A 16408-nucleotide genomic window follows, 5' to 3' on the forward strand; every position below is an offset into this window, starting at 1 on the left:
GGACCGAGGAGGCCGAGGAGAGCGCGGACCGAGGTGGCCGAGGAGAGCGCGGACCGAGGTGGCCGAGGAGAGCGCGGACCGAGGAGGCCGAGGAGAGCGCGGACCGAGGAGGCCGAGGAGAGCGCGGACCGAGGAGGCCGAGGAGAGCTGCCGAGCTGAGGAGATCGAGGAGAGCGGCAGCCGAGGAGACCGAGGATTGAGGAGAGCGGCGGCCGAGGAGACCGAGATCGAGGAGAGTGGCGGCTGAGGAGACCTTGGATCGAGGAGAATGGCGGCCGAGGAGAGCGAGGATCGAGGAGAGCGGTGCCCGAGGAGACCGAGGATCGAGGAGAGCGGGGGCCGAGGAGGCCGAGGAGAGCGCGGACCGAGGAGGCCGAGGAGAGCGCGGACCGAGGAGGCCGAGGAGAGCGCGGACCGAGGAGGCCGAGGAGAGCGCGGACCGAGGAGGCCGAGGAGAGCGCGGACCGAGGAGGCCGAGGAGAGCGCGGACCGAGGAGGCCGAGGAGAGCGCGGACCGAGGAGGCCGAGGAGAGCGCGGACCGAGGAGGCCGAGGAGAGCGCGGACCGAGGAGGCCGAGGAGAGCGCGGACCGAGGAGGCCGAGGAGAGCGCGGACCGAGGAGGCCGAGGAGAGCGCTGACCGAGGAGGCCGAGGAGAGCGCGGACCGAGGAGGCCGAGGAGAGCGCGGACCGAGGAGGCCGAGGAGAGCGCGGACCGAGGAGGCCGAGGAGAGCGCGGACCGAGGAGGCCGAGGAGAGCGCGGACCGAGGAGGCCGAGGAGAGCGCGGACCGAGGAGGCCGAGGAGAGCGCGGACCGAGGAGGCCGAGGAGAGCGCGGACCGAGGAGGCCGAGGAGAGCGCGGACCGAGGAGGCCGAGGAGAGCGCGGGGCGTGGAGGCCGAGGAGAGCGCGGGCCGAGGAGGCCGGGGAGAGGGCGGACCGGGGAGGCCGAGGAGAGCGCGGGACCGAGGAGGCCGAGGAGAGCGCGGGACCGAGGAGGCCGAGGAGAGCGCGGACCGAGGAGGCCGAGGAGAGCGCGGGACCGAGGAGGCCGAGGAGAGCGCGGACCGAGGAGGCCGAGGAGAGCGCGGACCGAGGAGGCCGAGGAGAGCGCGGACCGAGGAGGCCGAGGAGAGCGCGGACCGAGGAGGCCGAGGAGAGCGCGGACCGAGGAGGCCGAGGAGAGCGCGGACCGAGGAGGCCGAGGAGAGCGCGGACCGAGGAGGCCGAGGAGAGCGCGGACCGAGGAGGCCGAGGAGAGCGCGGACCGTGGAGGCCGAGGAGAGCGCGGACCGTGGAGGCCGAGGAGAGCGCGGACCGTGGAGGCCGAGGAGAGCGCGGACCGTGGAGGCCTAGGAGAGCGCGGACCGTGGAGGCCGAGGAGAGCGCGGACCGATGAGGCCTAGGAGAGCGCGGACCGAGGAGGCGAAGGAGAGTGGAGGTTTAGGAGAGTGGTGATATTATATTACTGGAACTTGCAATAATCAGCTGAAAGAAATTGCATCTGCCAGAATGTGCTAAAACTTGAAATTACAGTTTCTGTTCTCTTTTCTCTTCTTTTTGTGGATGTAAATGTGGAAGGGAGGCCGAGGAGAGCGGTGACCGAGGAGTGCGCGGACCGAAGAGGCCGAGGAGAGCGCGGACCGAGGGGGCCGAGGATTGCGCAGGCCGAGGAGAGCGGAAATCGAGGAGAGCGGCAGACGAGGAGACCGAGGGTCAAGGAGAGCGGCGGCCGAGGAGACTGAGGGTCGAGGAGAGCGGTGGCCGAGGAGAGCGAGGATCGAGGAGAGCAGTGCCCGAGGAGACCGAGGATCGAGAAGAGCGGCGGCCGAGGAGAGAGGAGAGTGGTGGCCGAGGAGACCTTGGATCGAGGATAACGGCGGCCGAGGAGAGCGGCGGCCGAGGAGACCAAGGATGAGGAGAGCGGCGGGCGAGGAGATCGAGGAGAGCGGCGGCCGAGGAGACCAAGGACGAGGAGAGCGGCGGGCGAGGAGATCGAGGAGAGCGGCGGCCGAGGAGACCGAGGATAAAGGAGAGCGGCGGCCGAGGAGACGGGGAATCGAGGAGAGTGGCGGCCAACGAGACCGAGGATCGAGGATAGCAGAGACGGAGGATCGAGGAGAGCGGTGGCCGAGGAGAGCAGAGACTGAGGACACCAGGGATGAAGGAGTGCAGCGGCCGAGGATACCGAGGATCGAGGTGAGTGGAGACCGAGGATCGAGGTGAGCGGCGACCGAGGATCGAGGAGAGCAGCGGCAGAGCAGACTTCATATCGAGGAGAGCGGTGGCTGAGTACACCCAGGATGGAGGAGTGCGGAGACCGAGGGTCGAGGAGAGCGGCGACCGAGGATCGAGGAGAGTGGCGGCCGAGCAGACCGAGGATCGAGGAGAGCGTAAGCCGACAAGACCGAGGATCGAGAAGAACCGCGGCCGAGGAGACCGAGGATCGAGGAGAGCGGCTGCCAAGGAGACCGAGGATCGAGGAAAGCGGCGGCCGAGGAGACCGAGGATCGAGGAGAGGGTGGACCGAGGAGGCCAAGGAGAGGGCGGACCGAGGAGGCCGCAGAGAGGCCGGACCGAGGAGGCCGAGGAAAGCGCGGACCCTGGAGGCCGAGGAGAGCGAGGACCGAGGAGAACGCGGACGGAGGAGGCCAAGGAGAGCGAGGACCGAGGAGAACGCGGACCGAGGAGGCTGAGGAGAGCACGGACCGAGGAGGCCGAGGAGAGCACGAACCGAGGAAAGCGCGGACAGAGGAGGCTGAGGAGAACGCGGACAGAGGAGGCCGAGGAGAGCGTGGACAGAGGAGGCCGAGGAGAGCGTGGACAGAGGAGGCCGAGGAGAGCGTGGACAGAGGAGGCCGAGGAGAGCGCGGATCGTGGAGGCCGAGGAGTGCGTGGACCGAGGAGGCCGAGGAGAGCGTGGACCGAGGAGGCCGAGGAGAGCGCGGACCGAGGAGGCCGAGGAGAGCGCGGACCGAGGAGGCCGAGGAGAGCGCGGACCGAGGAGGCCGAGGAGAGCGCGGACCGAGGAGGCCGAGGAGAGCGCGGACCGAGGAGGCCGAGGAGAGCGCGGACCGAGGAGGCCGAGGAGAGCGCGGGACCGAGGAGGCCGAGGACAGCGCGGACCGATGAGTCCAAGGAGAGCACGGACCGTGGAGGCCGAGGACAGCGCGGACCGTGGAGGCCGAGGACAGCGCGGACCGTGGAGGCCGAGGACAGCGTGGACCGTGGAGGCGAGGACAGCGCGGACCGTGGAGGCCGAGGAGAGCGCGGACCGAGGAGGCCGAGGAGAGCGCGGACCGAGGAGGCCGAGGAGAGCGGGGATCGAGGAGGCGAAGGAGAGCGGAGGCTGAGGAGAGTGGTGATATTATATTACTGGAACTTGCAATAATCAGCTGAAAGAAATTGCAACTGCCAGAATGTGCTAAAACTTGAAATTACAGTTTCTGTTCTCTTTTCTCTTCTTTTTGTGGATGTAAATGTGGAAGGGAGGCCGAGGAGAGCGGTGACCGAGGAGTGCGCGGACCGAAGAGGCCGAGGAGAGCGCGGACCGAGGAGGCCGAGGATTGCGCAGGCCGAGGAGAGCGGAAATCGAGGAGAGCGGCAGACGAGGAGACCGAGGGTCAAGGAGAGCGGCGGCCGAGGAGACTGAGGGTCGAGGAGAGCGGTGGCCGAGGAGAGCGAGGATCGAGGAGAGCAGTGCCCGAGGAGACCGAGGATCGAGAAGAGCGGCGGCCGAGGAGAGAGGAGAGTGGTGGCCGAGGAGACCTTGGATCGAGGATAACGGCGGCCGAGAGAGCGGCGGCCGAGGAGACCAAGGATCGAGGAGAGTGGCGGCTGAGGAGACCGAGAATCGAGGAGAGCGGCGGCCGAGGAGACCAAGGACGAGGAGAGCGGCGGGCGAGGAGATCGAGGAGAGCGGCGGCCGAGGAGACCGAGGATAAAGGAGAGCGGCGGCCGAGGAGACGGGGAATCGAGGAGAGTGGCGGCCAAAGAGACCGAGGATCGAGGATAGCAGAGACGGAGGATCGAGGAGAGCGGAGACCGAGGATCGAGGAGAGCGGTGGCCGAGGAGAGCAGAGACTGAGGACACCAGGGATGAAGGAGTGCAGCGGCCGAGGATACCGAGGATCGAGGTGAGTGGAGACCGAGGATCGAGGTGAGCGGCGACCGAGGATCGAGGAGAGCAGCGGCAGAGCAGACTTCATATCGAGGAGAGCGGTGGCCGAGTACACCCAGGATGGAGGAGTGCGGAGACCGAGGGTCGAGGAGAGCGGCGACCGAGGATCGAGGAGAGTGGCGGCCGAGCAGACCGAGGATCGAGGAGAGCGTAAGCCGACAAGACCGAGGATCGAGAAGAACCGCGGCCGAGGAGACCGAAGATCGAGGAGAGCGGCTGCCAAGGAGACCGAGGATCAAGGAAAGCGGTGGCCGAGGAGACCGAGGATCGAGGAGTGGGTGGACCGAGGAGGCCAAGGAGAGGGCGGACCGAGGAGGCCGCAGAGAGGGCGGACCGAGGAGGCCGAGGAAAGCGCGGACCGTGGAGGCCGAGGAGAGCGAGGACCGAGGAGAACGCGGACCGAGGAGGCCAAGGAGAGCGAGGACCGAGGAGAACGCGGACCGAGGAGGCTGAGGAGAGCACGGACCGAGGAGGCCGAGGAGAGCACGAACCGAGGAAAACGCGGACAGAGGAGGCTGAGGAGAACGCGGACAGAGGAGGCCGAGGATACCTTGGATCGAGGATAACGGCGGCCGAAGAGAGCGTGGACAGAGGAGGCCGAGGAGAGCTGCGGCTGAGGAGGCCGAGGAGAGCGCGGATCCGAGGAGGCCGAGGAGAGCGAGGACCGAGGAGGCTGAGGAGACCTTGGATCGAGAAGAATGGCGGCCGAGGAGAGCGAGGATCGAGGAGGCCGAGGAGAGCGTGGACCGAGGAGGCTGAGGAGAGCGTGGACCGAGGAGGCCGAGGAGAGCGCGGACCGAGGAGGCCGAGGAGAGCGCGGACCGTGGAGGCCGAGGAGAGCGCGGATCGTGGAGGCCGAGGAGAGCGCGGATCGTGGAGGCCGAGGAGAGCGTGGACCGAGGAGGCTGAGGAGAGCGCGGACCGAGGAGGCCGAGGAGAACGCGGACCGTGGAGGCCGAGGACAGCGCGGACCGATGAGGCCGAGGACAGCGCGGACCGTGGAGGCCGAGGACAGCGCGGACCGTGGAGGCCGAGGAGAGCGCGGACCGAGGAGGCCTAGGAGAGCGCGGACCGAGGAGGCCGAGGAGAGCGGGGATCGAGGAGGCGAAGGAGAGCGGAGGCTGAGGAGAGTGGTGATATTATATTACTGGAACTTGCAATAATCAGCTGAAAGAAATTGCAACTGCCAGAATGTGCTAAAACTTTAAATTACAGTTTCTCTTCTCTTTTCTCTTCTTTTTGTGGATGTAAATGTGGAAGGGAGGCCGAGGAGAGCGGTGACCGAGGAGAGCGCGGACTGAAGAGGCCCAGCAGAGTGCCGTCCGAGGAGAGCTGCGGCTGAGGAGATCGAGGAGAGCGGCGGCCGAGGATACCTTGGATCGAGGATGATGGCGGCCGAGGAGAGCGAGGATCGAGGAGAGCTGCGGCTGAGGAGATCGAGGAGAGCGGCAGCCGAGGAGACCGAGGATCGAGGAGACCGAGAATCGAGGAGAGTGGCGGCTGAGGAGACCTTGGATCGAGGAGAATGGCTGCCGAGGAGAGCGAGGATCGAGGAGAGCTGCAGCTGAGGAGATCGAGGAGAGCGGCAGCCGAGGAGACCGAGGATTGAGGAGAGCGGCGGCCGAGGAGACCGAGAATCGAGGAGAGTGGCGGCTGAGGAGACCTTGGATCGAGGAGAATGGCGGCCGAGGAGAGCGAGGATCGAGGAGAGCGGTGCCCAAGGAGACCGAGGATCGAGAAGAGCGGCGGCCGAGGAGACCGAGGAGAGCGGCAGCCGAGGAGGCCGAGGAGAGCGTGGGCCGAGGAGAGCGAGGTCCGAGGAGGCCTTGGAGAGCGCGGACCGAGGAGGCCAAGGAGAGCGCGGACCGAGGAGAGCGCGGACCGTGGAGGCCGAGGAGAGCACGGACCGTGGATGCCGAGGACAGCGCGGACCGAGGAGGCCTAGGAGTGCGGTGATATTGTATTACTGGTACTTGCAATAATCAGCTGAAAGAAATAGCAACTGCCAGAATGTGCTAAAACTTTAAATTGCAGTTTATGTTCTCTTTTCTCTTCTTTTTGTGGATGTAAATGTGGAAGGGAGGCCGAGGAGAGCGGTGACCGGGGAGGCCGAGGAGTGCGGAGGCCGAGGAATGCACGCACCGCAGAGGCCGAGGAGAGCGCAGGCCGAGGAGAGCGCAGACTGAAGAGGCCGAGTAGAGTGCGGACCGAGGAGGCCGAGGAGTGCGCGGACCGAAGAGGCCCAGCAGAGTGCCGTCCGAGAATTGCGCAGGCCGAGGAGAGCGGTCGCTGAGGAGACCGAAGATCGAGGAGAGCGGTGGCCGAGGAGATCGAGGATCGAGGAGAGCAGTGCCCGAGGAGATCAATGATCGAGGAGAGCGGTGCCCGAGGAGACCGAGGATCGAGGAGAGCGGTGCCCGAGGAGACCGAGGATCGAGAAGAGCGGCGGCCGAGGAGATCGAGGAGAGCGGCAGCCGAGGAGGCCGAGGAGAGCGTGGGCCGAGGAGAGCGAGGTCCGAGGACGCCTTGGAGAGCGCGGACCGAGGAGGCCAAGGAGAGCGCAGACCGAGGAGAGCGCGGACCGTGGAGGCCTTGGAGAGCGCGGACCGAGGAGGCCGAGGAGAGCGCGGACCTAGGAGGCCGAGGAGAGCGCGGACCGAGGAGGCCGAGGAGAGCGCGGACCGAGGAGGCCGAGGAGAGCGCGGACCGAGGAGGCCGAGGAGAGCGCGGACCGAGGAGGCCGAGGAGAGCGCGGACCGAGGAGGCCGAGGAGAGCGCGGACCGAGGAGGCCGAGGAGAGCGCGGACCGAGGAGGCCGAGGAGAGCGCGGACCGAGGAGGCCGAGGAGAGCGCGGACCGAGGAGGCCGAGGAGAGCGCGGACCGAGGAGGCCGAGGAGAGCGCGGACCGAGGAGGCCGAGGAGAGCGCGGACCGAGGAGGCCGAGGAGAGCGCGGACCGAGGAGGCCGAGGAGAGCGCGGACCGAGGAGGCCGAGGAGAGCGCGGGCCGAGGAGGCCGAGGAGAGCGCGGACCGAGGAGGCCGAGGAGAGCGCGGACCGAGGAGGCCGAGGAGAGCGCGGACCGAGGAGGCCGAGGAGAGCGCGGACCGAGGAGGCCGAGGAGAGCGCGGACCGAGGAGGCCGAGGAGAGCGCGGACCGAGGAGGGTACGGGACCGAGGAGGCCGAGGAGAACGCGGACCGTGGAGGCCGAGGACAGCGCGGACCGATGAGGCCGAGGAGAGCGCGGACCGAGGAGGCCGAGGGGAGCGCGGACCGAGGAGGCCGAGGGGAGCGCGGACCGATGAGGCCGAGGAGAGCGCGGACCGAGGAGGCCGAGGAGAGCGCGGACCGAGGAGGCCGAGGAGAGCGCGGACCGAGGAGGCCGAGGAGAGCGCGGACCGAGGAGGCCGAGGAGAGCGCGGACCGAGGAGGCCGAGGAGAGCGCGGACCGAGGAGGCCGAGGAGAGCGCGGACCGAGGAGGCCGAGGAGAGCGCGGACCGAGGAGGCCGAGGAGAGCGCGGACCGTGGAGGCCGAGGAGAGCGCGGACCGTGGAGGCCGAGGAGAGCGCGGACCGTGGAGGCCGAGGAGAGCGCGGACCGTGGAGGCCGAGGACAGCGCGGACCGATGAGGCCTAGGAGAGCGCGGACCGAGGAGGCCGAAGAGAGCGGGGATCGAGGAGGCGAAGGAGAGTGGAGGTTTAGGAGAGTGGTGATATTATATTACTGGAACTTGCAATAATCAGCTGAAAGAAATTGCATCTGCCAGAATGTGCTAAAACTTGAAATTACAGTTTCTGTTCTCTTTTCTCTTCTTTTTGTGGATGTAAATGTGGAAGGGAGGCCGAGGAGAGCGGTGACCGAGGAGTGCGCGGACCGAAGAGGCCGAGGAGAGCGCGGACCGAGGAGGCCGAGGATTGCGCAGGCCGAGGAGAGCGGAAATCGAGGAGAGCGGCAGACGAGGAGACCGAGGGTCAAGGAGAGCGGCGGCCGAGGAGACTGAGGGTCGAGGAGAGCGGTGGCCGAGGCGAGCGAGGATCGAGGAGAGCAGTGCCCGAGGAGACCGAGGATCTAGAAGAGCGGCGGCCGAGGAGAGAGGAGAGTGGTGGCCGAGGAGACCTTGGATCGAGGATAACGGCGGCCGAGGAGAGCGGCGGCCGAGGAGACCAAGGATGAGGAGAGCGGCGGGCGAGGAGATCGAGGAGAGCGGCGGCCGAGGAGACCAAGGACGAGGAGAGCGGCGGGCGAGGAGATCGAGGAGAGCGGCGGCCGAGGAGACGGGGAATCGAGGAGAGTGGCGGCCAACGAGACCGAGGATCGAGGATAGCAGAGACGGAGGATCGAGGAGAGCGGAGACCTAGGATCGAGGAGAGCGGTGGCCGAGGAGAGCAGAGACTGAGGACACCAGGGATGATGGAGTGCAGCGGCCGAGGATACCGAGGATCGAGGTGAGTGGAGACCGAGGATCGAGGTGAGCGGCTACCGAGGATCGAGGAGTGCAGCGGCAGAGCAGACTTCATATCGAGGAGAGCGGTGGCCGAGTACACCCAGGATGGAGGAGTGCGGAGACCGAGGGTCGAGGAGAGCGGCGACCGAGGATCGAGGAGAGTGGCGGCCGAGCAGACCGAGGATCGAGGAGAGCGTAAGCCGACAAGACCGAGGATCGAGAAGAACCGCGGCCGAGGAGACCGAGGATCGAGGAGAGCGGCTGCCAAGGAGACCGAGGATCGAGGAAAGCGGCGGCCGAGGAGACCGAGGATCGAGGAGAGGGTGGACCGAGGAGGCCAAGGAGAGGGCGGACCGAGGAGGCCGCAGAGAGGGCGGACCTGAGGAGGCCGAGGAAAGCGCGGACCGTGGAGGCCGAGGAGAGTGAGGACCGAGGAGAACGCGGACCGAGGAGGCCAAGGAGAGCGAGGACCGAGGAGAACGCGGACCGAGGAGGCTGAGGAGAGCACGGACCGAGGAGGCCGAGGAGAGCACGAACCGAGGAAAGCGCGGACAGAGGAGGCTGAGGAGAACGCGGACAGAGGAGGCCGAGGAGAGCGTGGACAGAGGAGGCCGAGGAGAGCGTGGACAGAGGAGGCCGAGGAGAGCGCGGACCGAAGAGGCCGAGGAGAGCGCGGATCGTGGAGGCCGAGGAGAGCGTGGACCGAGGAGGCTGAGGAGAGCGTGGAACGAGGATGCCGAGGAGAGCGCGGATCGTGGAGGCCGAGGAGAGCGCGGACCGAGGAGGCCGAGGAGAGCGCGGATCGTGGAGGCCGAGGAGAGCGTGGACCGAGGAGGCCGAGGAGAGCGCGGACCATGGAGGCCGAGGAGAGCGCGGACCGTGGAGGCCGAGGAGAGCGCGGACCGTGGAGGCCGAGGAGAGCGCAGACCGTGGAGGCCGAGGAGAGCACGAACCGAGAAGAGTACGGGACCGAGGAGGCCGAGGAGAACGCGGACCGTGGAGGCCGAGGACAGCGCGGACCGATGAGGCCGAGGACAGCGCGGACCGTGGAGGCCGAGGACAGCGCGGACCGTGGAGGCCGAGGAGAGCGCGGACCGAGGAGGCCTAGGAGAGCGCGGACCGAGGAGGCCGAGGAGAGCGGGGATCGAGGAGGCGAAGGAGAGCGGAGGCTGAGGAGAGTGGTGATATTATATTACTGGAACTTGCAATAATCAGCTGAAAGAAATTGCAACTGCCAGAATGTGCTAAAACTTTAAATTACAGTTTCTCTTCTCTTTTCTCTTCTTTTTGTGGATGTAAATGTGGAAGGGAGGCCGAGGAGAGCGGTGACCGAGGAGAGCGCGGACTGAAGAGGCCCAGCAGAGTGCCGTCCGAGGAGAGCTGCGGCTGAGGAGATCGAGGAGAGCGGCGGCCGAGGATACCTTGGATCGAGGATGATGGCGGCCGAGGAGAGCGAGGATCGAGGAGAGCTGCGGCTGAGGAGATCGAGGAGAGCGGCAGCCGAGGAGACCGAGGATCGAGGAGACCGAGAATCGAGGAGAGTGGCGGCTGAGGAGACCTTGGATCGAGGAGAATGGCGGCCGAGGAGAGCGAGGATCGAGGAGAGCTGCAGCTGAGGAGATCGAGGAGAGCGGCAGCCGAGGAGACCGAGGATTGAGGAGAGCGGCGGCCGAGGAGACCGAGAATCGAGGAGAGTGGCGGCTGAGGAGACCTTGGATCGAGGAGAATGGCGGCCGAGGAGAGCGAGGATCGAGGAGAGCGGTGCCCAAGGAGACCGAGGATCGAGAAGAGCGGCGGCCGAGGAGACTGAGGAGAGCGGCAGCCGAGGAGGCCGAGGAGAGCGTGGGCCGAGGAGAGCGAGGTCCGAGGAGGCCTTGGAGAGCGCGGACCGAGGAGGCCAAGGAGAGCGCGGGACCGAGGAGAGCGCGGGACCGTGGAGGCCGAGGAGAGCACGGACCGTGGATGCCGAGGACAGCGCGGACCGAGGAGGCCTAGGAGTGCGGTGATATTGTATTAGTGGTACTTGCAATAATCAGCTGAAAGAAATAGCAACTGCCAGAATGTGCTAAAACTTTAAATTGCAGTTTATGTTCTCTTTTCTCTTCTTTTTGTGGATGTAAATGTGGAAGGGAGGCCGAGGAGAGCGGTGACCGGGGAGGCCGAGGAGTGCGGAGGCCGAGGAATGCACGGACCGCAGAGGCCGAGGAGAGCGCAGGCCGAGGAGAGCGCAGACTGAAGAGGCCGAGTAGAGTGCGGACCGAGGAGGCCGAGGAGTGCGCGGACCGAAGAGGCCCAGCAGAGTGCCGTCCGAGGATTGCGCAGGCCGAGGAGAGCGGTCGCTGAGGAGACCGAAGATCGAGGAGAGCGGTGGCCGAGGAGACCGAGGATCGAGGAGAGCGGTGCCCGAAGAGACCGAGGATCGAGGAGAGCGGTGCCCGAGGAGACCGAGGATCGAGAAGAGCGGCGGCCGCGGAGACCGAGGAGAGAGGAGAGTGGTGGCCGAGGATACCTTGGATCGAGGATAACGGCGGCCGAAGAGAGCGAGGAGCGAGGATCGAGCAGAGCGGCAGCCGAGGAGACCAAGGATCGAGGAGAGCGGTGGCCGAGGAGACCGAGAATCGAGGAGAGTGGCGGGTGAGGAGACGTTGGATCGAGAAGAATGGCGGCTGAGGAGAGCGAGGATCGAGGAGAGCGGCGGCCGAGGATACCTTGGATCGAGGATGATGGCGGCCGAGGAGAGCGAGGATTGAGGAGAGCTGCGGCTGAGGAGATCGAGGAGAGCGGCAGCCGAGGAGACCAAGGATCGAGGAGAGCGGTGGCCGAGGAGACCGAGAATCGAGGAGAGTGGCGGCTGAGGAGACCTTGGATCGAGAAGAATGGCGGCCGAGGAGAGCGAGGATCGAGGAGAGCTGCGGCTGAGGAGATCGAGGAGAGCGGCGGCCAAGGAGAACGAGGATCAAGGAGAACGGTGGCCGAGGAGACTGAGGGTCGAGGAGAGCGGTGGCCGAGGAGAGCGAGGATCGAGGAGAGCAGTGCCCGAGGAGACCGAGGATCGAGAAGAGCGGCGGCCGAGGAGAGAGGAGAGTGGTGGCCGAGGAGACCTTGGATCGAGGATAACGGCGGCCGAGGAGAGCGGCGGCCGAGGAGACCAAGGATGAGGAGAGCGGCGGGCGAGGAGATCGAGGAGAGCGGCGGCCGAGGAGACCAAGGACGAGGAGAGCGGCGGGCGAGGAGATCGAGGAGAGCGGCGGCCGAGGAGACCGAGGATAAAGGAGAGCGGCGGCCGAGGAGACGGGGAATCGAGGAGAGTGGCAGCCAAAGAGACCGAGGATCGAGGATAGCAGAGACGGAGGATCGAGGAGAGCGGAGACCGAGGATCGAGGAGAGCGGTGGCCGAGGAGAGCAGACACTGAGGACACCAGGGATGAAGGAGTGCAGCGGCCGAGGATACCGAGGATCGAGGTTAGTGGAGACCGAGGATCGAGGTGAGCGGCGACCGAGGATCGAGGAGAGCAGCGGCAGAGCAGACTTCATATCGAGGAGAGCGGTGGCCGAGTACACCCAGGATGGAGGAGTGCGGAGACCGAGGGTCGAGGAGAGCGGCGACCGAGGATCGAGGAGAGTGGCGGCCGAGCAGACCGAGGATCGAGGAGAGCGTAAGCCGACAAGACCGAGGATCGAGAAGAACCGCGGCCGAGGAGACCGAGGATCGAGGAGAGCGGCTGCCAAGGAGACCGAGGATCGAGGAAAGCGGCGGCCGAGGAGGCCAAGGAGAGGGCGGACCGAGGAGGCCGCAGAGAGGGTGGACCGAGGAGGCCGAGGAAAGCGCGGACCGTGGAGGCCGAGGAGAGCGAGGACCGAGGAGAACGCGGACCGAGGAGGCCAAGGAGAGCGAGGACCGAGGAGAACGCGGACCGAGGAGGCCGAGGAGAGCACGAACCGAGGAAAGCACGGACAGGAGGCTGAGGAGAACGCGGACAGAGGAGGCCGAGGAGAGCGTGGACAGAGGAGGCCGAGGAGAGCGTGGACAGAGGAGGCCGAGGAGAGCGTGGACAGAGGAGGCCGAGGAGAGCGCGGACCGAAGAGGCCGAGGAGAGCGCGGACCGAAGAGGCCGAGGAGAGCGCGAACCGATGAGAACGCGGACCGAGGAGGCTGAGGAGAGCGCGGACGGAGGAGGCTGAGGAGAGCGCGGACCGAGGAGGCCGAGGAGAGCGCGGACCGAGGAGGCCGAGGAGAGCGCGGATCGTGGAGGCCGAGGAGAGCGTGGACCGTGGAGGCCGAGGAGAGCGCAGACCGTGGAGGCCGAGGAGAGCACGAACCGAGAAGAGTACGGGACCGAGGAGGCCGAGGAGAACGCGGACCGTGGAGGTCGAGGACAGCGCGGACCGTGGAGGCCGAGGACAGCGCGGACCGTGGAGGCCGAGGACAGCGCGGACCGTGGAGGCCGAGGACAGCGCGGACCGTGGAGGCCGAGGACAGCGCGGACCGTGGAGGCCGAGGAGAGCGCGGACCGAGGAGGCCTAGGAGAGCGCGGACCGAGGAGGCCGAGGAGAGCGGGGATCGAGGAGGCGAAGGAGAGCGGAGGCTGAGGAGAGTGGTGATATTATATTACTGGAACTTGCAATAATCAGCTGAAAGAAATTGCAACTGCCAGAATGTGCTAAAACTTTAAATTACAGTTTCTCTTCTCTTTTCTCTTCTTTTTGTGGATGTAAATGTGGAAGGGAGGCCGAGGAGAGCGGTGACCGAGGAGAGCGCGGACCGAAGAGGCCCAGCAGAGTGCCGTCCGAGGAGAGCTGCGGCTGAGGAGATCGAGGAGAGCGGCGGCCGAGGATACCTTGGATCGAGGATGATGGCGGCCGAGGAGAGCGAGGATCGAGGAGAGCTGCGGCTGAGGAGATCGAGGAGAGCGGCAGCCGAGGAGACCGAGGATCGAGGAGACCGAGAATCGAGGAGAGTGGCGGCTGAGGAGACCTTGGATCGAGGAGAATGGCGGCCGAGGAGAGCGAGATCGAGGAGAGCTGCAGCTGAGGAGATCGAGAGAGCGGCAGCCGAGGAGACCGAGGATTGAGGAGAGCGGCGGCCGAGGAGACCGAGAATCGAGGAGAGTGGCGGCTGAGGAGACCTTGGATCGAGGAGAATGGCGGCCGAGGAGAGCGAGGATCGAGGAGAGCGGTGCCCAAGGAGACCGAGGATCGAGAAGAGCGGCGGCCGAGGAGACCGAGGAGAGCGGCAGCCGAGGAGGCCGAGGAGAGCGTGGGCCGAGGAGAGCGAGGTCCGAGGAGGCCTTGGAGAGCGCGGACCGAGGAGGCCAAGGAGAGCGCAGACCGAGGAGAGCGCGGACCGTGGAGGCCGAGGAGAGCACGGACCGTGGATGCCGAGGACAGCGCGGACCGAGGAGGCCTAGGAGTGCGGTGATATTGTATTACTGGTACTTGCAATAATCAGCTGAAAGAAATAGCAACTGCCAGAATGTGCTAAAACTTTAAATTGCAGTTTATGTTCTCTTTTCTCTTCTTTTTGTGGATGTAAATGTGGAAGGGAGGCCGAGGAGAGCGGTGACCGGGGAGGCCGAGGAGTGCGGAGGCCGAGGAATGCACGGACCGCAGAGGCCGAGGAGAGCGCAGGCCGAGGAGAGCGCAGACTGAAGAGGCCGAGTAGAGTGCGGACCGAGGAGGCCGAGGAGTGCGCGGACCGAAGAGGCCCAGCAGAGTGCCGTCCGAGGATTGCGCAGGCCGAGGAGAGCGGTCGCTGAGGAGACCGAAGATCGAGGAGAGCGGTGGCCGAGGAGACCGAGGATCGAGGAGAGCGGTGCCCGAGGAGACCGAGGATCGAGAAGAGCGGCGGCCGCGGAGACCGAGGATCGAGGAGAGCGGTGCCCGGGGAGACCGAGGATCGAGGAGAGCGGTGCCCGAGGAGACCGAGGATCGAGGAGAGTGGCGGCTGAGGAGACCTTGGATCGAGAAGAATGGCGGCTGAGGAGAGCGAGGATCGAGGAGAGCGGCGGCCGAGGATACCTTGGATCGAGGATGATGGCGGCCGAGGAGAGCGAGGATTGAGGAGAGCTGCGGCTGAGGAGATCGAGGAGAGCGGCAGCCGAGGAGACCAAGGATCGAGGAGAGCGGTGGCCGAGGAGACCGAGAATCGAGGAGAGTGGCGGCTGAGGAGACCTTGGATCGAGAAGAATGGCGGCCGAGGAGAGCGAGGATCGAGGAGAGCTGCGGCTGAGGAGATCGAGGAGAGCGGCGGCCAAGGAGAACGAGGATCAAGGAGAACGGTGGCCGAGGAGACTGAGGGTCGAGGAGAGCGGTGGCCGAGGAGAGCGAGGATCGAGGAGAGCAGTGCCCGAGGAGACCGAGGATCGAGAAGAGCGGCGGCCGAGGAGAGAGGAGAGTGGTGGCCGAGGAGACCTTGGATCGAGGATAACGGCGGCCGAGGAGAGCGGCGGCCGAGGAGACCAAGGATGAGGAGAGCGGCGGGCGAGGAGATCGAGGAGAGCGGCGGCCGAGGAGACCAAGGACGAGGAGAGCGGCGGGCGAGGAGATCGAGGAGAGCGGCGGCCGAGGAGACCGAGGATAAAGGAGAGCGGCGGCCGAGGAGACGGGGAATCGAGGAGAGTGGCAGCCAAAGAGACCGAGGATCGAGGATAGCAGAGACGGAGGATCGAGGAGAGCGGAGACCGAGGATCGAGGAGAGCGGTGGCCGAGGAGAGCAGAGACTGAGGACACCAGGGATGAAGGAGTGCAGCGGCCGAGGATACCGAGGATCGAGGTTAGTGGAGACCGAGGATCGAGGTGAGCGGCGACCGAGGATCGAGGAGAGCAGCGGCAGAGCAGACTTCATATCGAGGAGAGCGGTGGCCGAGTACACCCAGGATGGAGGAATGCGGAGACCGAGGGTCGAGGAGAGCGGCGATCGAGGAGAGTGGCGGCAGAGCAGACCGAGGATCGAGGAGAGCGTAAGCCGACAAGACCGAGGATCGAGAAGAACCGCGGCCGAGGAGACCGAGGATCGAGGAGAGCGGCTGCCAAGGAGACCGAGGATCGAGGAAAGCGGCGGCCGAGGAGGCCAAGGAGAGGGCGGACCGAGGAGGCCGCAGAGAGGGCGGACCGAGGAGGCCGAGGAAAGCGCGGACCGTGGAGGCCGAGGAGAGCGAGGACCGAGGAGAACGCGGACCGAGGAGGCCAAGGAGAGCGAGGACCGAGGAGAACGCGGACCGAGGAGGCTGAGGAGAGCACGGACCGAGGAGGCCGAGGAGAGCACGAACCGAGGAAAGCACGGACAGGAGGCTGAGGAGAACGCGGACAGAGGAGGCCGAGGAGAGCGTGGACAGAGGAGGCCGAGGAGAGCGTGGACAGAGGAGGCCGAGGAGAGCGTGGACAGAGGAGGCCGAGGAGAGCGCGGACCGAAGAGGCCGAGGAGAGCGCGGACCGATGAGAACGCGGACCGAGGAGGCTGAGGAGAGCGCGGACGGAGGAGGCTGAGGAGAGCGCGGACCGAGGAGGCCGAGGAGAGCGCGGACCGAGGAGGCCGAGGAGAGCGCGGATCGTGGAGGCCGAGGAGAGCGTGGACCGTGGAGGCCGAGGAGAGCGCAGACCGTGGAGGCCGAGGAGAGCACGAACCGAGAAGAGTACGGGACCGAGGAGGCCGAGGAGAACGCGGACCGTGGAGGTCGAGGACAGCGCGGACCGATGAGGCCTAGGAGAGCACGGACCGTGGAGGCCGAGGACAGCGCGGACCGTGGAGGCCGAGGACAGCGCGGACCGTGGAGGCCGAGGACAG

The sequence above is a fragment of the Eptatretus burgeri genome, chromosome 17 (genome assembly GCF_056783735.1).
Source record: "Eptatretus burgeri isolate ZD-2024b chromosome 17, Ebu_testis_v1, whole genome shotgun sequence".
NCBI classification, from domain to species: domain Eukaryota; kingdom Metazoa; phylum Chordata; class Myxini; order Myxiniformes; family Myxinidae; genus Eptatretus; species Eptatretus burgeri.